At 39.1% G+C, this 25,202-nt stretch overlaps 1 long non-coding RNA gene across 1 annotated transcript in view; it reads left to right on the forward strand.

Moving 5' to 3' along the window:
- The first annotated feature begins 821 nt into the window (after nt 1–821).
- The window catches only part of LOC309821668, a 172,799-nt gene continuing 148,418 nt past the window's right edge, over nt 822–25,202 (forward strand). Inside the window, exon 1 of the long non-coding RNA XR_014296652.1 lies at nt 822–945. This is a non-coding gene — a long non-coding RNA (uncharacterized lncRNA). The remainder of the gene's footprint in view (nt 946–25,202) is intronic.

The raw sequence follows: 25,202 nt of genomic DNA on the forward strand, positions 1-25,202 counted from the left end.
GCTTAGAATAAAATGGAAAGACGTCTTTGGATCCCTAAACTTTTATGGGCAGGAAGCTGGTGGAGAAGAATTCGGAGGGCAGACTCGTGAGCTCAGAGAAGGGGCAAGAACCACGGATGAGAATTCCTATAGAGCCGCACTGAGGCCTAATTATCAAAGGCCTAAAGAATGGAAATGGGCCCAGCCTGGAGTTTAACAATTGTGATATACTAGTGACTGCTGTGTGCCTGTTATCCACGGCAAGTATCTTATGCCTGTTGCCTTACTCTGTGCCATGTGTGTTACAGAGAAAATAACTTGTTTAGGTCCCAGGTCTTCAAATTAGCAGAACCATACTCAAGGAGCAGGCTCTGAAAAGCCAAGCCCAAGGAGCTTCAGCTGCACCCTGGTCTTACCTGGACCTGCTTTAGTTAATGAAACTCTGGGCTTTTGAGCCTGAGACCAATTCTGTAATGGGATGAAGTGTTTTAGGGTCTTGAAAGAGGGTATGTGTTACACGTGGAGGGAATGTAGATAATTTGTGGCCCGAGGGCATACTGCGGCAGTTTTAAAGCAGCACGACTCCAAAACGCTTTTGACATTCCTCCCCCTGATCAGGAGGTTTACGTGCTTCATCCTTAAATTTAGGCTCATGGACAGCTTAACCGACAGTATACGGCTGAAGCGATTCTATGCTAGTTTCTAGAGCCAGGGCTGAAAAACGGGTGGATTCTGTTTCCTGTTGTTTTGCGATTGCCCCTGAGACCTAGCTCCTCCCTGTGAGAGGAGGAGACCACGGCAGCCCGTGGGGAGGCCAAAATAGAGAAAACCAAGCCCTTAGCCATCAGTCGGCACAAATTTGCCAGCGTTGTGAGCCGGCTACGTGGCAAGTAGGTCCTGCGGCTGAGTCACAGCTGTGAAGGAGAAGCAGAGAACTGATCTGAGTCCTGTTCAAATTGCATATAAGTGAGTAACGTAAATAACTCGTGATGTTTTATGTAACTAAGTTCTGGGGTGGTTTGTATTGCTGCAATAGATAACTGACAGAAAGTTACTATGCAAAATGTACTCAGCAAACCAAGATGAAGTGATTCTTGGGACTTCCCTGGTGGTCCAGTGGTTAGGGCTCGGCGCCTTCACTGCCGTGGCCTGGCTCGGTTGGGGAACTAAGATCCCAAAAGCCACATGGTGTGGCCAGAAAAAAAAAAGTGACTTCACATCTGTACATTTGTATCTCTGTGTGTCTCATAATTCTTAAACCTTGGGTGTTTTCAAGAGACTGCTCTGCTAATTTCTCTGCTAATTGATGTTATCCCATTACAAATCTGCTGTAATACATTATTTCTACCAGTTCCTTACAGTAGCTTAGAAGCAGGATCTATTATTTGCACGTGGGATAGGTCATAATGAAAATTTATACAAAATTAATCTTTTATAGAAGGCGAACATTAATCCAGGTCCTCTAGAGAAACTGAACCCGTAGGAGAGAGGGAGAGCAATTTATTTATTTAATTTTATTTTTTTGCGGTACGCAGGCGTCTCACTGTTGTGGCCTCTCCCGTTGCGGAGCACAGGCTCTGGACGCGCAGGCTCAGTGGCCATGGCTCACGGGCCCAGCCGCTCGCGGCACGTGGGATCTTCCTGGACCGGCTCACCAACCCGTGTCCCCTGCATCGCAGGCAGACTCTCAACCACTGCGCCACCAGGGAAGCCCGAGAGCGATTTATTATAAGGAACTGGCTCACGCTCTCATGGAGGTTGGTAAGACTTTTAGACAGTACCCCAGGTCAAGTCTGAAGGTCTGCAGGTTGCTGTAGGATGAGAAAGAACTCACGTCCCCGTTCAAGGCTGTGAGGCGGGAGAATTCTCTTATTCAGGGAGAGAGAGGGTCAGCCTCCTGTTCCTTTTTTTTTTTTTTAATTTTTATTGGAGTATAATTGATTTACAATGTTGTGCTAGCTTCAGGTGTAGAGCAAAGTGAATCAGTTATGTGTATATATATACATCTCCACTCTTTTTTAGATTCTTTTCCATATAGGCCATTACAGAGTATTGAGTAGAGTTCCCTGTGCAGCCTTTTCTGTTTAGTCTTTCAGTAGACTGGATCATCCTGGAGGGGAATCTGCCTTACTCAGGTCACCAATTTACTTGTTAATCTATCTAAAATCACCCTTATCACACTCCAAAAAGCACCTTGTAACACCCAAAATAATGTTTGATCAAATATCTGGGTACCCTATGGCCCAATCAAGTTGACAGATAAAATTAACCATCAGAGGGAGTATTTAGAGCGACTAAAGATTTTATGAGGGCTTCCCTGGTGGTGCAGTGGTTGAGAGTCCGCCTGACGATGCAGGGGACGTGGATTCATGCCCTGGTCCGGGAAGATCCCACATGCCGCGGAGCGGCTGGGCCCGTGAGCCATGGCTGCTGAGCCTGCGCGTCCGGAGCCTGTGCTGTGCAACGGGAGAGGCCCCAACAGTGAGAGGCTCGCATACCACAAAAAAAAAATATATATATATATATATTTTATGAAGTATACTGGAGCTAGAAATCCCCATCCCCCTGCAAAAAAGACTTTCTACTCTTGAAAAAAAGAATTTCATTTTTTCATACCCTCAAAGAAATACCGCTGTCTAAATTCACTTCTGTGTGTGCCTGACTTTTCAATCTATCCTTGAAAGCACCTCATCATTATAGGTTTGCATTACTTCCTCCCACTGGAAGTCTTTAATTGGATGCCCCACTGCTTTGTAATCATACATGCAAGTCATATAACTCGATCTTGTAACAGGCTTCACACTAAAATTTTCTCCAGATGAAAGCACTGGAGGTTAGGGCCACATTTCCAGCTACCCAAAAATGATTTAGGGGAAGAAATATTTCTAATAAACATATTTTCTACTGTTCAAATCTTTTACAGATTCTTGACTTTATACAAATATTGAGATAGCAATTGCCAATGGTTAAAAACAGCTAGTGATGACCCTTGGCTATTTTCAAAGATATTGGAATTCTTTTGAGCACTATACTATACTTTGCTACACAGCGTTTCTGGCATCTAATTGTCATTTAAAGGCAAGAATGTAAAGAATTTCAGACACAGAATTAACACAGTTAATTAGTACATCTTCAACATTTGGAAAGATTGCTTGTTTTCAGAATTGGGAAGTACACTGTCAGTTTCAGTAAATTCAGAAATCACAGTGTGGCATAAAGAGTTATGTACAGAGATTAACTTCAATTTCATTTCAGAGGTTTGGATATCCTCCTAGAGCCAGTTGTCATCCTAGGAACTCTGAGGCACCTTTGCATATTTTCTTTGCTTATTTCCCACTGTTTTTATCAATACTGCATTTTATAATAGAAGTTAACACAGAACTGGGTCTAATATCTGGATCTGTCACTAATTAGCTACTTTTGACCTGGTGCAAATTATTTAACCTTCCCGAAACTCAGTTTTCTTGACTGAAATGAGGATAATTATAGTCCTTATCTGATAGAATGATAGAAAGGATCAAATAAGGCAGATGTCTGCAATGTTTAGCAAAGGGCATATTAAACTTTCAGTAAGCGCTATTTGTAAGTATTTTAAGTGTAATTCAATTAGTGGAACTTCTGAAATTAATGTGAGAAAAAAAAATATATATATATATATATATTTTTTTTTTCGGTACGTGGGCCTCTCACTGTTGTGGCCTCTCCCGTTGTAGAGCACAGGCTCCAGACGCGCAGGCTCAGCGGCCATGGCTCACGGGCCCAGCCGCTCTGCGGCATGTGGGATCTTCCCGGACCGGGGCACGAACCCGTGTCCCCTGCATCGGCAGGCGGACTCTCAACCACTGCGCCACCAGGGAAGCCCAAGAAAATATATTTTGATTCCTCAGGAAATTAAGCGCTCTTTTAAGGAAGGCTCTAAGTCACTCAGAGAGATCTTTGGCTCCTGTAACTAGAACTATAACAAGTGTTGACATTTTCAAGTGAACATGAAGATAAACTGAAGAAGAGTGTTTGTTTTATCCAGTGTTTTCCCCAAACCCACCCCCTGAGACAGATAACCACGTTCATTTGACTTCTTATAGTTTTCATGCAGTTTCAGGTATCTCCTGTTTGGAACTTATGGACTTTCTCATTCTTTGTTCCTGTGCTTGTTCTTTTTTATTCCTAATTAGGCATCTGTGTTGGGTAGATGACTCGTCATACGCATTGGGCACAAATTTCTCTTCAATAATACGTGCCACTTCGCAAATTTAGAAAGCGAGATGTAGGGTCAAGGCTATGCAATAAAATTCAGCTCGTGAAACAAATGGATATTAACATCTCCCTTTAAACTGGACAGCTGAAATAGGATATGGGGGTAGTCTTTTCTCTTTTCATGACATACTTGCTGGAATTCAACCACTCCTGTCAAACATGGAGCTAAAAAGAACTTAGATGACTACCGTCACTACTATCACACACAGACACAGGCGTGTGCATGTACACACACAACAGTTTTCTAAAAACCACATGAAACTACTTATTTTCACATCTGAGCTGTCAGAAACTTGGGTAGCCTGACACATCAACAAAGTTTCTTCCTTGGAAATATTTTATGTGGATTTGAATTAGGAGTTAGTCAACATAATCTTTCATCCAATCATTTGATTTATGATTATGATTGAGTTCCTAATATTATTAAATATGGTAATTTGTTTTAAAAATACCTGCTGAAACATGTGGAAATCACACATAAGGCATGCATTTTCCCTGAAGCAAATTGATGACGTGAAGATTTTTCTTAAGGATTCAATAAAGACAAATGACCATACTCTTGCTAACATGGTTCTTTTCTATCACTGTGGTCAGTCACCCAACCATTCCAAGGAAAAGTCTCAACTCAGGTCTGTCCTTCCAAAATGAAGAACAACACAACCTGTGTCAGCCTAGCCCAGGGTCAAAGGGCCTGTGTTTTCATCGAGAGCATCATCTGTTTGCTGGGTTAGACCAGTAGTCATGTTCTTATGAAGTTGGGGATGGGAAATAGGTTCTGTCGAATTGCTTTGCGGATCTTTCTTTGTTGTTGTTTAATACATTCTGGGACTATAGTAAAGACCTCAGAGGAGAGAAAGGTCTGACCTTTAATTTCCATGACTACTCTTTGTTTTGAGCTATTAAGGGGGGAAAATACAGTAATAAGGTGCTTTGGATCTTGTTCTAGAAATCAAGTTAGATTTGCTTGTCTGCTCTATGTTAAATTGTGGGTGGATAAAAATAGCTTATGCCACCATGCTAAAGTAACAGGAAGGAAGGAAGCTGTGAAACAGCAATGAGAGGCAGGTTAGTAGCTATGACCAGGGTTGCACAAATAATTTAGCCTCACTACGCTTAAATGAAAAAGGAAATTGTTGGTCAGAGCTAATGAGCTGTTTGACAGTCACTGTGAAATAACTATGCAAGAGCAATACTATTTTGCCTTTATGCCTTACAATTCTTGCCTCCTGAGATTGCAGAAATATCCATTCCTTGGGATGCTTTAAAGATACATGTTAATGATTTACTCATTACGTAGCCCTCACAATACTCATAACAGCCCTGAAAAAAACCCTGTTTTTCAGAGAGAAAAATAAGATGTTTATGACTCATAAATGTGCATTAAGATAAATACGATAAAAAGTGAAAAATCGGTATTAGAACATAAGTTTCTGATATGGAAGCCACCTAAGCAGCCCAGCTCCCGTATTACTATGAAAATCCTACCAAGTATAATACTGTTTTCCCCTACTACTACTCAGTCTATAAGATCTACTTCCCTCTGGAAACCATATATCCAACAATAATAAATACAGTGGCAACATGTCTCAACTATTAGAAATTCATATTGTAATTTGAATTAACTCATAATATTATAGGATGGTTGTAGAAATATAGAGAGCAATTTTGTCAGTTATAATGAGATCTTGGTGGTATTTAACTAGATCTCTTTAAGTGGTATACTGGGATGGCCTTATATATGAAGAATTCTAAATCTAAGTGAACTGATGAGGATGATTATAATTTTTGTGACTTTCTGTTTGAATAAAAAAACAAAAAAACCCAAAAACCCACAAGGACTCAGAGGCAAAAAATATACAAATCAATTTTCACTGCAAAGTAAAGGAGCTGTTACAGTGGAGGATCCCTGGACTGAATGTCAATATTATGACAGTTTGAGTGTGTTTCGTGTTTGTTAATTGCAGCATTGTTGCTTTTGTTGCGGTCACCCATTTACAATGCTTGGTGTCAGTCTATCTCCTGTAAAAATAAAATACAGCGTGTGTGTGTGTGTGAAAAAAAAAAGAAAAAAGGAAAAATAAAAAAATAGGCCAATTCTTTAATCCATCCAACAGAAATAGTACAATCTAATGTTTATAAGACACCTACTGTAGGCCAGGCACTGTGCTTAGTTCTTCATGAAGATCACATTACTAAATCCTAACTGTGATCAATTCTATCATTATTCCCATTTTGCAGATGTACAAATTATAGCTTGGAAAGGTTAATTAGATTATGCAAGGTTACAAAGCTAGATGTAGAAAAATCAGGATTTAAACTAGTGCTTATAGGGACTTCCCTGGCGGTCCAGTGGTTAAGACTCACTTCCAGTGCAGCCAGCGCAGGTTTTATCTCTGGTCAGGCCACTAAGATCCCACATGCTGTGTGGTGTGGCCAAAATAATAATAATAATAACAAACTAATGTTTATCTTACTATCAGGTACAAGTTCTTGCCGTTATTCTTTACTACCCCAGTTAATGTTTTGAACACAAAAATCGTATCACGTTATGTTAAATGTAAGGATGTATAAACATTCAAGTTCTCCAGATTTCACACTCCAGCTGGTAAAACTAGTTCATATGATAAGAGCAGTACGGAAAGTCTATGCAGTATTTATTGTAGCCCAGGGCAGGGAGTAGTTAACCCTATTTGAAGGGAATATATCAGAGAGGAAGTCTTGAACTATGATTTGAAAAATGAATATATAGATATCAATAGAGTGGAGGTTAGGCAAGGTAGACTTTCACCCATGTGAAGACACATGGGATGTGGAATAAACGCCATATGTATTCAAGGAGTTAAAATTTTGCCAACAGGTTGCTTTATCTGGAGTGTGGAAATCTAGCAAATCAATCAGGCCAGAAAGGATAGGGTTGAAGAGTTGAGAACTAAACAATATTGTATATCATGCTGAGAAATGTGCGTTTTACTCAGCAGATGATGGGAAGCAATTGATAAGTTATCAAGAGAAGCAACATTAGCAGGCTTAGATTTCAGAAAGTAATTCTCAGGTGATAATTTGAAGAACATACTGAAGGAATACGTAATTAAGCAGGTCAATTAGAAATCTGTTGCAATAATTACTTTCAGTTGAAGGTAAAGAAGGAGATCGAGTACGACCATGTTTCTGATATTGGTGATGGAGCTAATGTTAATAATTTAAAAAACAGGTACATAAAAATGTTTATTCTCCCCAGACTTCTAAAGCAACCCCTGGCTCACAAATCTGTACTAAAAATCAAGGAGGTTGATTTTCTGAAACTGGGCAACCCTCAAGAGGCCTCCAATGCCCATCTCAGATATGGCCAAGGAGAATGATAGATTACGAAGGATCAACTGGAGTGAAAATCTAAGCTAAGATTATGAAGGATCAACTGGAATGAAAAGCTAACTTCACTGATGGGGAGTTTCCTTAAATTGGAAGAAATGAGGGCCTAACTCAGGATGTATTTCCCTTCCAAGACAGGAAAATGTTAGCCTGCATAGTAAGATTTCAGCAGTGTTATGGACCCATGGCCACTGTATAAATCCTAGAGTTCTTTTTCTTCAATTGAATGTATTATTTCAAGTATGCTGTTCTTAATTTAACATAATGGTATTAGGGTACCATTATACATTAAGGGTTGGGGCACAAATTACTTGTTTATTAGTGTGTAAGTCGCTGGGCCAAGAGGAGCATCACTGGAACAAATAGAAATGTGCAGTAGCCCAAGATTTTATTTTGGTCAAGATAAAAGATAGAAATTGCTGAGTCTATAGTTTGGTGCCCTTGGAAAAGTGTTTTCAATGTGCACATATATAGGAAGGAATATATGGATAGGGGATTGGTCAGAAGGGAGGATGATGGCATAGATAGTCACCTGACCACCAGGATCTAGTGTACACTTTCTTTTTAAATAATAACCTACTGATCTAGAGACTATATTACCTTGCTTTCTCTGCATTGGCTTTGGACCCGGCTGTCACTAGTAAAATATCATGAAAAGTGATGTATGCAAGTCCTGTATGCTCTCTTTTTTTTTTTTTTTTTTTTTTTTTTGCGGTACACGGGACTCTCACTGTTGTGGCCTCTCCCGTTGCGGAGCACAGGCTCCGGACGTGCAGGCTCAGCGGCCATGGCTCACGGGCCCAGCTGCTCCGCAGAATGTGGGATCCTCCTGGACCAGGGCACAAACCCGTGTTCCCTGCATCGGCAGACGGACTCTCAACCACTGCGCCACCAGGGAAGACCTCCGTATGCTCTCTTGCTTTCCACTTTTCCTTTGTTTCTTCCTTCCCATAAACTAGAATTCAAATATGGTGCTGCTGAACAAGTTTTGACCAAGTAAATGAGAAATGAGGGTGCCCATTAGCAGTCACGTGCAAGAGCTGGTTTGTACTGGCTTGCAAGAAATGGTTGTTTACATTTTAAACAATTTTATGAGCTGACGGTGAAACACAAGCGTATTTAAAAATAAATGATATAAACTTATAATGATACAGATTATATTTTTAATGTAATACTCAAAATCATTGCTTCTTAGTTATTTTACTGCATCTGAATATTACCTATGCATTTATGTTGGAAGTACTATATAATGGTGTTCTAGTGTCCTTCCCCTCCTATGGCTGCATCCAGTAATGTCACTTTGGTAGCCTGAAATCAACTGGGTTGGAACTATTTAGAACACAGACATCAGCAAATGCTATGAACTGAGGTTTGATTTCACTTTGCAGTTGTTGGAGTTAAGATAGTAATGGGAAAAATATTAATAATGCAGACTAAACTTGAATGTTCATTGTGACTATCGCCTTTTCACTGTAAATAGCAAAACGAAACAAATCGAAACCCTGAGGAAATAGCCTTCCTGTGTTCAAATATTATCTAGTTCAGCAAAGAACTGACTGATAATATTGACCAATAAGTAATCAAAGTCTGACATGTTTTTATTTCATTTTTTTGTGTTTCATAATGTAGAGGAAGTATGAACTAACATCATGTTGCAACTACAGTTGGAAAGCTGGTGGTTAACCTTTTTCTAAGATACTACTGACTCTAGGGGATGGTAGAGCAAAAAGATAGAAGGAAGAACCTGGATAACTAGAAGAATACATGTAGTCTTCTAGCAGTCCTGATCTGTACACCTATGAGAAAGAAATAAACCTTTAGACTTTGGACCGCAGTATTAGGGGATATCATTTTTTTTTACAAAAGTTTGGCCTATGCCTTCAAGCAGCTAGAGAGATCCAGGTTGAAGATCTCGGAGAAAGAGTGAATAATTGATGGATCAAAGGGCTAAGTGTGCAAATACGTATCTCCTCCAGGCTCATGTGGTCATGGCCAGACCTAGTTTATCTCTCCTTTATCAGATTATCTTGAGGAATCTCCTTCTCAAATGTCAGTATCAAGATACTTAAGGATATCTTGAGGAATCTCTCATTTCTCAGATAGCCAGTACCCTCCTCTATCTACACCTTCATAGCTGATAGTGTTCCCCTAGCATGTCCCATCTTGGGTTCATATTTCAGCTCCAGGGCTTCCTTGATCCTCTTCCCCAGAAGATGTTGTTGTTAGGTAAGCCATTCCTTCAAGATCTTGCTGGTTAGATGTCTAATTTTATGTGCACTTCACCTAAATTATTAATTAAAAAGTTACTGGTCCCAGAGAACGCCATCAATTATTTTAACTTACAGTAGAGAATACCATGGCTAAACCAAAAGGAAAATACTGTTAGTATAATCAACTATAAATCGTTCCACAAATTCCCTCATGTTATGGACTGAATTGTGTTCCTCCCCAAAATTCAAATGTTGCAGTTCTAAACCTCAGTACACCTCAGAATGTAATTGTATTGGGAGGTTGAATTAGATTTGTCTTTAAATAGGTAACTAAGGTTAAATGAGGTCATATCGGTGGGACTTAGTCCAGTGTGACTGGTGTCCTTATGAAAAGAGGGAGACACACTGGGGTGTGTGTGCATAGGGTAAGCCACGTGAGGACACGGCAAGTAGGCACCCATCTGCAAGCCAAGGAGAGAGGCTTCATGAGAAACCAAAACCACTAAAGTAAGCAACCTCACCTAGAATGGGTATATTTTCCACAAACACAAAGGTAATTGTCTATGAAATGTGATCCATCACTTTGTAGAAACTAGAATGTTAGTTTGATGCTGGAGTGAAGACAAAATGAAGGAGATTCTCCTGTCTTTATATTTAGGAGATAGACGTACAGAAGAAACATTTATATCTGAACATTAGAATGTGATCTGTAATCATTTTTGCTTGTCAAGTGTATTGTTACACCTATAAAATCCCCTCCCGCAAATATTTACAAGAGTCATAGCCACTTATATAGATCTGCCTATGCAGGAGGGGATTCAGATAAATGTCTCTTGACCCACTTTGTACCTCTTTGGGTGTGTTTGAGATATTATTTAACGATGAGTATATGTACCTAAGTGATTGGGGTTATCTTGGCTAATCTTGAATAATCGTAGATATAAAAAGATTTTATGTGTCTCACTTTTGTTACTATCTCTCTAATTGGTATTTCCAGCATAGCAGAAAGCATTTCTGTTCATAGAGCCTTTTCCAAGACTGTCTATTTTTATTTTCTTCAACGTTCATCGTAATAGTTCTGATTCATCTTCAGATTCATATTTACAGAGTAAATATGGCAATACATTTCCCTTAAAAATAAAATCAGTATATAACTCTTATTGGTTTGAGCAAATTAAGACAATGATCTTTTTGACCCTTTAATCTAGAAAAGTATACTGCAGGCACAGTATCAGTTACTGAGTTAAAGGAAGGACAAATTATATCAATTGTAAGTTGAATCATACTTGTTTTGGCAACATGTATAGTGTTTAAATTTGGATAGCTCCAACTGAGCTTTTAAAGAATAATTTCAAAACATCCCTAACGCTATTTTCAAGAAATTTTTGTGATTGAGGGAAACAAAAATAAGAACGATTAAGTTAGTTGAAGTGATTGGATTCTGACAGTTTGTGCAGAGTAGGAGTTAGATCTTATCAAAGGCAGGGTAGATGTAATATAAAGAAAAGGAATCAGATATGAAGGTATTAAATTATTTAACAATAATTTACATAGTTTTGCATTAATAAGATTAGGCAAGCTTCATGAATAAAGAAATATGCATGTATTTACTTAAAAGATAACCGATATTTAAAATATGTTAATGAGTCTCTTTTAAGTTTACATGACATGGTTGATAGAAGTCTAAGTCACTAGCATTCTGATGTTTTATCATTTTGCATTACTAAATATCTGCTGCATAAATAATTATCACACATAAACATAGGCTAGTTGTTCAAAGTAACTTTGGCACCATTCCATCCAGTCTGTATACTATAAACTTCAAATCTCGCTTTTCAGTGGACAGCAGTACTATAATCCAAATCACTTGAGTCTATATTGGTTTTTATTAAAATAAATCCTATAATTAATTTAATTTAAAGTTAGTCCTCTGATACTTTATTTCATCTAGAAATATAATGCATATACATTATTGAATATAAAATATTCAAATTTTATTTTTCCAAAAGTTTGAATATCCTCCTACTATAGATACTAGGAGAATGTGAAAATCAGACACAGGCCCATTCTTCCCTGCTCATCGGGGAAAAAACATCACTCAAGGGAACAGGTGTCCTCTCCATCCCTCTGCCAGCTTCCTGCCTACTCCCAGCCGATGGCTCTATCCGGATACATTACTGGGCACCAGAGGTTGGTAGGCCTGCTAACATGTGGCTTGAGACTTTGTATATGGCTCTCAGAAATGAATGTTAAAGAGGACAAAGGTAAGGGGCACCTACCACAAGAGACAAGTGTCCAAAACACATGAAACATCATAATGGAAGGAAAGAGGCAATGATACGCCCTCTTCTGATTCAAGGAGGGAGGCAGATAACTTCAAATGAATTCATGAAGAGAGCCATCATCCGGCTATTTGATGCTATGACATTAGGTGAGAAAATAAGATTAAATGCATACATTTTCCATGGAATCAGAAAAGAACAAATTCTGAGATTGTTTAATCCTGCTGCATATATATATATATATATAAAATGTTATATATATGTTATATGTATAGCATATATATAACATATATATGTATATATAATGTTAAAATATGTTCTGAACATATGCAGGAGCAGTTTAATGTAACTTTTTTGGTAAATTTTCTCAAAATGAAAATATTTTAATAGAATAATTTATTAAAACTGAATCTAATCCATAAAGATAAGCAGTATTTAGGTAGAAAAAGGGAGACTCTCAGAGAAGAGTCACCAGATGGAGGGTATGGAGGTGGGAATGGAGGTGGGAATGGGTGTGAAAGTTGGGGGGCAGGCAGCAGCTGTGAGACTCCTCTGGCCAGATTAATGAAGAGTCGGGGGAGTGGTACATAGCAGCAGACACTGACAGGAATTTAAGTGCTGGAGAACGTTTAAAACTAAAAATATTGAGAAACAAAGGACTATGTAAGACCTTAACCGTGGAGTTAAATAGTATCAGTGATATTTAGGAGACGTAGGCGGACAACAATATATTACAAAGAAAGTTGAAAGGAATAAAGACCAGTTAAGAAGTTGATACGATAATAACATGGGATAAATATATTACCTTATTTCAGTGAATCTTAAACAGGCTCTATGGAAAGATGCACAATTGTGTATTGATTATTCTAGAACCAGGAGAAAATAAAATTGGCACATAATCTATGACACTTGATTATAAAACAGAGTCTGATTTCTGAGATGTTAACCTGTGAAAAAGTGTGTCTTTCAGTAGATTAATACAATAATATATACTATTTAATATATACTATTTATTTATTTACTTTTTACTTGTTAGAAATTGTGCTAAATGTTTTACTTGCATTAATTCACTCTCAAAGAGTCTCTATGAACTATTAGTATTTTCGGGTATTTTTATAGTCCTATTTCTACAAATTGAGAAAACCAGCAACTTCCTCTTGGCTATATAGCAGAGAAGGAATCAGGATTTGTACTCAAATCATATCTGACTTTAAGGAAAAAAAGGTAGGAAGTGATGAGTGCACAATCATTGAAGGGCAAAAGTATTAACATAATCTACACGAATATTAACATAATTTATATCATAGATACGAGAAAACTCTATGAATGATTGAATCTAATGGGTAAAGTAAAACTAGGAAGTCATGCGGTTTCCAAACTTCCACAGGGAACTACAACAAAAGCAGTTATCCTGGCAGTCATGTGTATATTCCAAAGAGTAAGTAGTTTCAGGGAAAATAATACTTGTTTAGGAAAGGCTGAGTTTCCAATAATGTCAGGGAAACAAATTTGTATTGCCATTTAGCTTTACACAGATGGGACTGAAGCAAAGGTGAGAAGCCAGAGAGTGGAACGTGAAAAGCTACGAGACGACAAAGCATGTGAGTCTTTAAGGGGACGAGCAGGAAACACAGACCCAAATTAGAGTATGAACCACAGTTATGAACCACAAGAAGAAAAGTGTCAGCTATGGAGAAAGAGAAACTAGCAGAAAAGAGCAGAAGAACACGAATAGTAAAGAGGCTTAAAGATCAAGAGTCTAAAGAATTGGAGAGATTTAATAAAAGATGAATTGAGAAAAGGTTATTGAATTGGGGTAGGCAGCTGGCGATCTTGAGAATAATTTCCATAGTAGAGTGCTTTCATAAGCCAGATATGCAGGGGATTAAAACGCAAATGAATAGAAGCTGTGGCACAGGTGTGTAGCTCACACATCTCAGGAACTGGCAATGAAAGGAAGAAGGGAAATAGAATGTTACCATGGAATTTGTGAAAAGGAGAAATTTAAAATGTCAGCAAAGATGTTGGGGAACTAGGATGAATCGAATGCAGAACGTAATTTGAAAATATGCCGTAGAGAGATGTTTGAGAGATTTGCTAGAGAATTCTTCCGTTCACTGCCCGACATTTTTATTGAGTCACTACTGTGAACAGCACTGCCAAGACTGGGGTTCCAAGGACAACCAAAAACAGAGTTCCTGACCTCAAGTTGTTTAAGACCTAGAGGGGAAAACTGAGATGTTAAAAGGTACCTAGGGCTGCCCTGGTCGCGCAGTGGTTGGGAGTCCGCCTGCCGACGCAGGGGACACGGGTTCGTGCCCCGGTCCGGGAGGATCCCACATGCCGCGGAGCGGCTGGGCCCGTGAGCCATGGCCGCTGAGCCTGCGCGTCCGGAGCCTGTGCTCCGCAACGGGAGAGGCCACAACAGTGAGAGGCCCGCGTACCGCAAAAAAAAAAAAAAAAAAGGTACCTAAACTATAGCACGTCATGTGTAGCAGGCAAAGGAAAGGGCCTGCCTCCCATGGGGGACAGCAAGGCTGCCATGGAAGTGATGTCCAAACTGAGTTTTAAAACCTAAGTTTACGGAGGGCCAGGAGGCAGGAGAAAAAGCCAAAAGGTAGGGGCGAGCTTAGCTGTTTTAGAAAGCTGCATGTAGAGCGTGGCATGGGGCTCGAGTGAGAGAATAATGACGAGAGATGCAGCTGAAGAGGTTAGCAGGGGTCGTGCCAAGATTGTTCTTGTTTAGCTGACATTTAGCTACATAGTGTCTAATAATCAGGTTGCAAACACACACAGAACACACTTGTGGAAAATTTAAGCTGAGTAGGAATATACTCTTCATATGATTCAGAAAATCTCAGTGGATTTTCCATAAAAGCCCATCTTTAATATTTTTATAAATATAAACGGTATATTCATTATATATTAGTTTCCCATGCCTGCTGTAACAAATTCTCCCCAACAGTGGCTTAAAACAGCACAGACTTATCATCGTACAGTTCTGGAAGTCAGAGCATGAAACTGGTCTCCCGGGACTAAAATGGGGCTACCCTTCTTTCTAGAGACTCTAGAGGAGAATCTGGTATTTTGGCCTTTTCCAGCTTGTAGAGGCCCCCAGCATTCTCTCCTTCATGGCCCGTGCCTGAATCCACAAAACCAGTAATGTTGGGGGAATCCTTCTCAGGCTACCGTCCCTCTGGTTCTTTCTCTGCTGTCTCCCTCTCCTGTTCATAAGAACGCTGTGATTGTGTTGAGCCCACTCAGGTAAGCTGGGAATAATCTCCCCAGCTCAAGGTCAGCTGATTAACACATTCAGCTCCACCTGCAGCCTTAATTGCTCTTTGCGCTTAACCTAAGCTAGTTGTAGTTTCTGGGGATTAAACACGGACATCTTTGGGAGGCCGTCACTCTGCCTACTACAGCTATGTATAGAGCCTGACAAAAAAACGTCCTAAAAAGGGCCAATGTGCAATGGGAAAGACCAGTGATGAATCCACAAGCATTCAGCGAATATTTACTATGTGCCAAGGATTTTACTAAGTATTATATCATATTTTTAAATATCAGAAGACACAGTATGCCCTAAAAGAGTGGAAGGAAACAAAACATACCAAAGTGAAACAAACTACAAACTAATACAGCAAGTGAAGATAGTGTAGTAAAATTTGAATAAGTATGGAGAACAATTAATTAATTAATTTAAAAAATAATGTAAGCAAGAAAGATTCTACCCAAAAATGATTTTCTAAAGAAGGTGAGTTGGTATTCTTGAGGAAATAGTAGATAGGGAAGAATAAAGAATAGCATTTCAGGTCGAGGGTTTCTTTTGGTTTTTGTTTTCACGTGGCCAACTAACCCATTATTCTTGAAGAATAAGATCATTATGGGGAACTTTGATATGTATGATATGATATGTATTGATCGTTGTATTTTAGAAGATCTGTATTTGAAGGCAGAATACCTAAATTCAAACTGGGGTGTTCTCAATTGCCCTGTTCCTTCAGAGAAGTCATATCTCTCTTAGAAAAATAATGTATATTACCCAGCTCTCTAGGTTAATGTCATGATCACAATATGAATGTGCCTTTTAAATGTGCCCTTTAGACGGCTATGCATGTTGGTTGTGCAGTGAAAGTTACAGTAATTATGATGGGCCTTAATTACTAGATTGAAGAATTAAGGTTCTAATTTATGCAGAACATAAGTTTTTTTTTAATTGGGGTATAGTTGCTTCACAATGTTGTGTCAGTTTCTGCTATACAATGAAGTGAATCAGCTATTTGTACACAATATATCCCCTCCCTCTTGGACCTCCCTCCCACCCCTCCATCCCACCCATCTAGGTCACCACGGAGCCCCAAGCTGAGCTCCCTGCACAGTACAACAGGTTCCCACTAGCTATCTGTTTTACACATGGTAGTGTATATATGTCCATCCCAATCTCCCAGTTAAATCCTAAGTTTATGATTCTCAACCTGGGAGTGATATATGGAGTGTTATGGACACTTGCTATAGGACTAAAGGGATTACATCAAGGAGTACAGTTTGCAGGCTACAGTAGAAGTAGATTAAGAAAGAAGTGAGGATCTAGATTTGGATGACGAATTGAACTGCACAGACAGATTTGCAACGAATGCATTACAATGAAAAGCATCCGTAGGAATTAGTAATAGATTTGGGAGGGAACAGGAATTAGAGCAAGAACTTAACATTTAAGTTGTGCATAGGAAGAAAAAAATGCATTTTTTGAAGTATGGATGAAAAAATACTAAAGATACTCCATTGCAAACTTGGCCAGAATGAGACTATGATTGAAAGTACACCTTTGGGCATCCTGACATATATAAGATGTTTTCTGGAGAACAGTTGAGGAAAAAAAATGAATGGGTGGAGGTACAGGTGGAAAGACATAAAGAATGGATAATAGTTTTCTTCTGTCATTGTTGCTCAACTTATGGTTACTGCCTGGAATACTGTGGCGAAAGGGCTCTGTTCAGACTTAGCAGTGTTATGATCTGATATTCGTGTCTGCCACTGAAATGGTCGTACATATGTGTAGATATAGTACCTATCATCTTCAACATTGATAAGATTCCTCAGAGATTCACTGTATATGTGCCTCTGTCCTGTATAGCAATTATCATAGACACTAATTAGGTACTCCCTTATCTTTCTAAATTTTAATTCCAAGTTCCTTAAGGTCAAGGCTGTGTCTTTTTGTCTTGGATGATCACTGCTTTGCATAGCACCTGCCATAGCACGAGCTCAGCAAACGTATAAACAAATCAATTATTTACAAGGCTTTCCTGCATTTGTCTGATAACGGTTTTTGCAAGTAGTTATCTCCCCCATGAATTGGCGGAGGCCACTTCTAATCAACTTGGGCGTCATCAGTCATTTATTGCAAAGCGCTTTGCAAATCCTTGGCCCTCAATAAGTGTTTTCTCAATTGAATTGAGGGCATATAACGGCGAAAGAGAAGTTATGTAATATACAGCCACACACTTTGTACATTACCTCCAAATTACAAAGTGGGCTTGATATTCCTTTACGGTGACATATTTCAAAGGCTGAGTGTTGGAAAACCAGACATATCATTAAAATGAGAAAACTAAATCCTGACATCACCTCCACCTAGGGAGCGTCCTGGCATCTTGGTTGTTATGGGTAGTGGGAGGGAGAGAGGATGGAGGAAAGAAAGAAAGAAGGAAGGAAGGAAGAAAAACTCAAACTCTTTTGGAACTTGCTTTTTTCCCCTCCTGCTTTACATCAAAGCTAAAACTAAAAAGATTTCATTCTTCCCACAGTATAACAAATAAAATTCCTTTTGTTAAACTATATTTTTATAATTGTCTGTCATAAATTGCTGCTGACGCTGAATTCACAGTGTATATTTCACACCTCCTCTGGGGCTTTAAGTCGTATTGCAGTATGGCCCGAAAATTAAGCAGCTATTTCGTTGGATAACCTGATAGACAATTCTTTGCTTTGCTTTTAAAAAGTCAGAATAGCCAAAGTCGATCCGTGGGAGAACTTTTAGCTCCCCTATGATACAACATTTTCTTTCTACTTAACGGTGAGAGGCACCTAACGAAAAAGACAGAATACCAGCCATAGTCAACAAGACTCTTTCCCAAAGGAAATAAAAGAGAACCAAACCATTGCTTGAATAAATTTTTAGAAACGCTAGTCTTTTCATTTCCTTCCGTAGGAAATAAATGGGAAAATAGCATTTTGAGACGCTGTTCTGAATGTGAACTTCAGCGGCCAAATCCCCAGCAAATCGCACAGCTGGCGGGGAGGTGCAAAGGAGGGGGCAGTGACAGAGTGGGGTGAAAATCACCACCTTTCGCACGCACAGTTACTGAAATAGCACCTTGCCTGGAATCGCAATAGATAACAGGTACGTCACTATTTCACAAATTTCATTATGAAAGAAACCTTCACCCAGGCCAGTTTGACAAACGACATCGTAGTTTGTTCTCAACTCACGAAGTTTCATTATCTTACCGGTCTAGCTCCTAGGTGTAGGAGGACTCAGAAGGATTAGACACACCTGTTGCCGGTTCAGTGCCCTGCTTGACAATAAGCTGCCCCTCTCCGGCCTGTCTGCCTATTAGTGATTGTACAGCTCCAGTTCTGTTACTGAAGAGTGCCTTGAAGAAAATGATACTGCTCTACGGTTTATAACTTCCTTGTCTCCCTTCAGTTTTCTAAGATAATAGCTGAAGGACATAGAGAATGTAATCAAGCACATCGTTCCTGGATGCCCCTTAACATTGGTAGATCTCTAAGATCAATTTTCTCCTGGCCACGTGTGATCTGAGATGATTTAAAAGGAATTCTCTCTGATAAGTTGCTTCTAAATTGTCTTAGTATCTTCCGAAAACTTTAGCCTAGGCATTAATGATGGCAATTAACGTCTTGCAATAGAAGGAATTTTTGAGGTCAGTAGTCGTTCATCTGTAGTTTCTATTGCTTTGTTTAGAATTGTTTTAGTTTATAATGGAGAAGCCCATAAACGATTGGCATTATTGTCAAAGGATTAACTTTCCCATTCCACCATTCCTTTTTTGTATATAAACGCTTAGTCATCTTACTGTGGTTCTTATAAGGTTCTCAGTTCAAGATAAAATTGATTTATATATGTACGGCAAGGGCAACCAAGTATAAATCACCTAATTTAAGACTATAAATGTTTTATCCTGAAAATACATTGCTAACGTAGATTATAAAATTATCCCTTTTGAATCCAGAAGGTCTACTGCTCTGATATCCTTCATACGTTGTTTCCATTAGGTAACTTCTTTCCTTGGGAGTAGTACTACTTAGTATAACAGAAATAGTATATATACCTTGGTACCACGAACACTTGAGCTCCACTGCCCAATTTATAGGACCTCTAATTAAAGTGCACACAGCACTTTAAAATGTTTAGACCCTTACTGCTCAAAGTGTGGCGTACGTACCAGCGGCAGAATCTCTGGGAGGAAACTTAGAAGTGTGGAAGGGTTAGCCCCACCCCATGCCTATTGCATCGTTATTTGAAATTGAACAAGATTTCCCAGATGAATTTTATTTAATAGATTAGAGTTTGAGACACACTGCTTCAGACACTTTATACTGCATCATATTCCCCCAGAGGAAGGCAGCCACACTCCTACCCCTCGTCCCTTTAAAAGATGAGTGTTTTTGGAAAGATAAGATACTGGCCTCCAAGCAGGGAGGCTCACTGGTGGATCGTCAAACTGCTTGGGATCAATAGCTTCCTCTGATCCCAGATCACCGTCCGGTGGCTACCATTTATTCCATCACTTCTAGTAGTAGTAATTTTCCCAAAAGCACCACTTTTATTTCCTTTATTTTCCCCCTCTTTAGATTTTCTTTTTGTCACCATCTCAACTAAGCCCTTTACTAGTAAATAGTAAATACCATAGCTCTGGAACAACTTGTATAGCAGCAGCTAGTGACATTTTATTCTCTTTCTCTTTCCACCATTGTGGCTGCTGAAAACCAGCTCTATTCTGTGTGAGTTCCAGGGATTGATACCTCTGCTCCTTTTACGTGGTTTTTGTCAGCATTGGCAGTTTCCTCACAGACTTGTGCTTATCAGAATTCAGCTGAATACGCCACCATGGACCCCCTCCGTAGCTCAGAGGGTTTTTTCTGCATAGCTTCCTTTCTCCTCTACTCTGTCTTGTGAACTCTGGCTGCCTTGGCCTTCCTGGACTTCAGCTGCAACCTCTCACTGCAGAGGGACCCCACTTAGATCCCCCTTCCTGCCCTGTTGCTGGAAACTCTCCCAGGGCAGTAAACTGGGGCGCTTGAGAGCCTCTCTCCATTCCCTCCACCACCCGCGTTTGCTTCTCTTTCAAGGATAGCTGGTTTTTGCTTCTTGATATCCGGTATCTTAAAAATCACTTCCAGTTTTGTTTTGGTTTTGTTTTTGCTATTTTAAGCCAGAGGTAAACCCAGTCTGTTATTTCATCTTGGCCTGATGTAGAAATCTCAGTTTCATCTTGATATGAAGATAGAAAGCGGTATTACAATTACATTTGCATAGAGAAATCGTTTACATTGGTCCTTTAAAACTTTAGCTTTATTTTTAGTAAAATCAAGAGCCATTGTCGAATTCGGAGCATGAGAATGACATGCAAACGTGCCTATTTTCAAAGGGGGAAATTAAGGAATGGGGCCCATTTCTCTCTGCAACCTGTGCGTAGCATGCACTCAGTAGATGCTTTTTGATAATGTAATCTAGTTAACTGCTTGTCTTAGCAGCTGGCTACAGTCTCTTATCCATTTAATACAAGCTTTTTAAGCATCTATTTGAGTTGCTATTTGTTTGACAGTTACGTCAGACTCCATGTTAGATACGTGATTCTTGTTACTCCCGCTAATTCTTACCAAAATTAGGTAAGTGTATTACACTCATTTTGCAGAAGAGAAAAATGAGACTTAGAACGTTTAAACATCTTCCCTGAGTCCACATACTTGGTAATAAAATTCAAAGTCAAGTTTGTCTGGCTCCAGTATCTATGCTCTGAGACGTTATACGTACTGTATACATTCAAGGTACTGTATAGTAAGTACCTTCAGAAAACATAATGTTCACTTTCTTGCTCTAACTGAAATCTGGCCCTCTCGAGAAATCACTGTTTCCCCTAAAACCTCCTAGTGGGCCCTGAGGTGGGACGGATCTCTTCTTTGTTCCTTATTGCTACCTCCAGACTATTGCCGTTCCTTTTCCATGAAACCCCCGGGTTTGAAGCTCACTTGCTCTTACGGGAAACGTCACCTGCCAGGTCTCTTTTCTGACATCTCTACAGACCTTGGAATATCCCTCCTTACTCTAGGAGATTTTAGCAATTGGCTATGATGGGATTCAGGACATACCACCCCCAAATATGGTGCTCTGTCATATGTAATATTTTAAGCTGAAGGAATTTGAGAAATGACAGGCTCAGGAAGGACTTTCTGACCATCTCCCCTGAAGCAGGTCGTAAGACTCTCATGTGAGAGGCGTCCTCCCTCTACTGGGAAGAATGCAGCATCCTCATCTCCAAAGAAGGAAGGACCCGGTGGGGAAATCTGAACCACAGGACTTGCCAAGTTCTCCCCTGGGTTCACTACACTTACCTCGGACCCCTGGTCCTGTCACATTTTCCCATGATTTCCACTCTTCATCAAACTTCGCATAAAAATGTTCAGGTTTAACCATTTATTTGGGTGGGTCTTCATTTCCTTATGAAGCCTCCCGTGTCATGTAAAACTCATATTAAATGTGTGTGCTTTTCTCTGGCTAATCTGTCTTTGGTTACAGAGACACAGCTGAGAACCTGAGATGGATAGAGGAAAGACATTTTCCCTCCTCCATAGCCCAATGTAACTCTTACTCCCCACATAATTGTCGGTGATTTCGGTATCTCTGAAAATATTATCTTAATTTTTTAATTTCCTCCTTTTAAAATGTATATGGTTTCCCATCATTCCTCTGCTCAAAATCGCACAGTGACTCTTGATTTCACTCATATACCGTGGTAAAAAAACCTTTAGCTATTATTTTTAAGTAGGGTGACCATATAATTTTTTTTAGCTAAACCAAAACTCTTTTGAGAGTAAAAGAAAGCAAACCAAAGCTAAACCAAAACTCTTTTGAGAGTAAAAGAAAGCAATAGACACTCCGCCCAGAAGGGTTACAGTTTTGCATTGTAGACACCTTACCAATAAGGTCCTTCATGAGCTGGTTTCTACCACATTCTCTCTCTCCTAACACTGGACTCCTTACTCACTCTGCTCAGCTGCACTGGCTTCTTTGCTCTTCCTCAAATACACTAACGGTTAAGGACTATACAGTGGCTGGTCTTCTGTCTGGGGAAAGATCCTCCTTCACTTCACTGGAATCTCTTACCAGAGCGAGGCCTTCCCTAGCAGCTCAATACAAATAGCGAACCCACCTCAGCTCTGTACCTTGCCCATACCCCTTACCCTACCTTTTATTCCCCCTACAGTATCTATTAACTCAGAAAAAGAAATTGCTATTGAATCAAAACCAAAAACTGACTAAAGACATTTTTGTCCTCTAGAGAACTGACATAACTTTACGTCTAAGGAGGCTCGGTTTTCCGTTCTTTTATTTAGGAAAATAAATCAATGGAAATTTTTAATTGACCCATTGTGTCCTCTTGGGCAGAGTCAGGTCCAAGGATGAGATAAAGAAGATGCTTGATTTCTTTGTATAGTAAAGTAAGGAATATTAAATTTCTATAGAGCACTGAAAGTAGAGAGATGGCTGAGAATAGGACAACAGTAGAAATTTTAGAAATAACTACTCTAGAGGGAGGAGTGGCCTAGGTCTTTGGACAGTAATGTATAAAACCAAATGTTAAGTTGTTCCTTTTTTGTGCTTTCGTATTAGAACTACCTTAGCATTAGTCCCCAAAGTGCTGTACATCCCTTCAAAGAACCACAATGTTGCAGAAACAAATGAAAGAGGCAGGGTTCCATATTGGTAATAAAACAGGTAAGGAGAGAAGAAATGGACCATTTGAGCTGTCAGGAAAAATTGTGACTTTGAAATGGGCCAAAAAGGACCAGCAGAGGTCCTATCTGGTTACTCCATCTGTGTGATCCCTGCCTCTCCTGGTTTTTGAGCTATTTTACAACTCTATAAATTGTAGAAAACAGATAATAATGCTAACGATTGCTATTCATAGAAACATAAGTGTGTTGTGTCCAGTAGAATGCAATTGATTATTGCCTGTGGCTAGAGCAATTTTTGCATCTATTTTAAGTTCATTTTAGCATTTCTTTACTGCATACAAATTTTTAAAATTCTCCTTTGACTGGGTAATAGCATCTTACTAGCTCCATCATTAATTGAGTTAAATGAAATACTTGTGTTCATTTTTATATTTCTAAGAGAGCCCCAATTTTACCTTAAAAAAAAAAAGTATTCTTTAACAGAGCCAAGACTATCAGAGACCAGACCACTTTAGGAAACACTGGACTTCATCTGGCTTAAGAGTTTATGAAAGTAAATAATTCCTGTTCCCCCCAGAATTTATCAGAAAGTTTGCCTTTGTAAATGTAAAAGGAAGACATGGGGCTCTTAGAGTTTTGTGAGTGCAGATAGGTATTTACATAGCAGCCTATATTGTGTGGTGGATGTTTAAAAAGTCTTAACCCCCCTTCATGCCACTACAGTTCTTATCCTGTAACTTTTTTTCACTTATCAAATATTTTAAAGTGTTTTATTATTCCTTTTTGTTTTAGCAGTTTTTACTGTGGAGAGTCTTAACACCACTAGCTGTTTCACAATAACATAGATCAAGGTCAGCAAATTTTTTCTATAAAGGGACAGGTAGTAAATATTTTATGCTTTGCAGCCAGATGGTCTCTGTCACAACTATTCAACTGTGCTGCTGTAACACAAAAGCAGTCACAGAGAACACAAACAAATGAGTTCAATAGAATTTCATGTACAAAAGCAGGATGGCCAGTGGGCCATCGTTTGCCAACCAACCACTGAGATAAATTATGATTCATTTACTTGAGCTTACTATAAAACTATTAATCAAAAAACTAATAATATTTTTGTTTCATTTTGAAACAAAATAGAACATTTTTCTATTTTCACAGTTAGAAGTTATGATTGATCTTTTATGATGAAATTTAAATTCAAAGCTTACAATTTTCCTTTTTTCTTTATGCATCCCACCTCATAGTTACACCATTGGGAAAGCCTAATAGATGCAAGAGAGGCTAGATAAAATGATTTTTTAAAGTGAAAAAAAACCTAATAATAATTATTTAGAACTCTTAGAGTTGGAAAGTATTTAATATAATTAAGAATAAGGAGAATACTTTTTTTATCATTCTAACTATTAAAATATAGATATAAAATATTATAAAGAAGGCTAACTAATGGCTAATAAGTGTAAAAAGATGCTGTAATAATATTGCCAGGAGCATGACAAGATGAGTATAAAAGATATCAATACACAGCTAAAGATTGATTGCTTGAAACAAAAAGAAATTTGGTCAAAACTACAGTAGGTGTGATTCTTCTAGAGAAGGAGGTGAAAAATATAATCACCTTTGAGGCTCTAAAACTGAGATGTTGAAATTTCAGTCCACGTCTTATCCTGGCATCAAAACTCAAGAGGACTTTGAATCGAGGGATAGTGCTGCTACGTTACATCGGAAGAATAGAGCAAAGACAGCAGCCATGCCAGAATAGGCAGAGGCCGTGCGCACCCCACCCCAGGCCTCAGAAATTCAGTTTGAAGACAGGGACTGGATAGCAAAATCCCCTGGGAATTATGTCTGGTTGGATAATAGAGATAGAAACCCTTAGTCTGCTCCCAGAGGACAAAGCAGGAGTCTTTAGCAGCTGAGGACAATAAAAGCCCTAGAACCGTGCAGTAAAAAGAATATTTGGTGATACATGAAGGCATGGGGTCTCATGAGGAGTTGCAATGACAGTTTTTAAAGGTGACTGTTTTCCATGCTATTGTAGAGTCCCCTGAAAGGTCAAATGGACCCCTGCCCAAACTTTGGTTCATATTGAGACCGACGCTAGACACATGCAAAGAGTTTGTAAGTA

Source organism: Grampus griseus (genome assembly GCF_964374135.1).
Source record: "Grampus griseus genome assembly, chromosome: 4".
Lineage (NCBI taxonomy): Eukaryota > Metazoa > Chordata > Mammalia > Artiodactyla > Delphinidae > Grampus > Grampus griseus.